Source organism: Acanthisitta chloris, unplaced genomic scaffold (genome assembly GCF_000695815.1).
Source record: "Acanthisitta chloris isolate BGI_N310 unplaced genomic scaffold, ASM69581v1 scaffold16309, whole genome shotgun sequence".
NCBI classification, from domain to species: domain Eukaryota; kingdom Metazoa; phylum Chordata; class Aves; order Passeriformes; family Acanthisittidae; genus Acanthisitta; species Acanthisitta chloris.
In genome coordinates this window covers 17,096-17,575 of record NW_008691006.1, presented here as the reverse complement: position 1 = coordinate 17,575, position 480 = coordinate 17,096, and the positions used below count along the sequence as shown (strand labels likewise).

Sequence of the window (480 nt, the reverse complement as noted above, 5' to 3'; positions counted from 1 at the left end):
AAGAGTCTGACAACTCAAGTCACCTTCAAAGGTGACTTGTAGCCATCCTTATGTGGCTTCTCCAGAGCATCCCTCGTCCTCTCTTAGCTACAGAGAGCCAATGACAGGGCACAGCTCCCAAAATAACTGCCCCAAAACAGCCCTTGCTGATGCCTTTATCCTTTGATGAAGGATGCTGCTTGCAGGAGGGAATTACATGCAGCCAAGCTGTGTGCCTTTTGTTTTGTTTTGCTGCCTGCAAATCCTCAGCAAACACTCGAGATATTTTCCATTCCATCAGTCATGGGAAGCCTGCATTGATTTTCAGCCAGTTATTGGCCTCCTACCTCCTTGGGATCAAAATTGAATGGTCTGAATGGAAGGGGAAAAAAAAAGAAAAGACCAAAACAAAGCAAAACAAATCTCTCTCTCTGGCTGCAGTCAGTTAATTCCTTACAACAATGAAGGTGGAGGATGGAGGACAAATGCAGTCAGATGACA

The 480-nt window shown here is 45.2% G+C and overlaps 1 protein-coding gene across 1 annotated transcript in view; it reads right to left on the bottom strand.

Moving 5' to 3' along the window:
- OLFM1 (olfactomedin 1) overlaps window positions 1-480 on the bottom strand; it is a 20,191-nt gene that overhangs the window by 4,315 nt on the left and 15,396 nt on the right. The window lies entirely within an intron of this gene.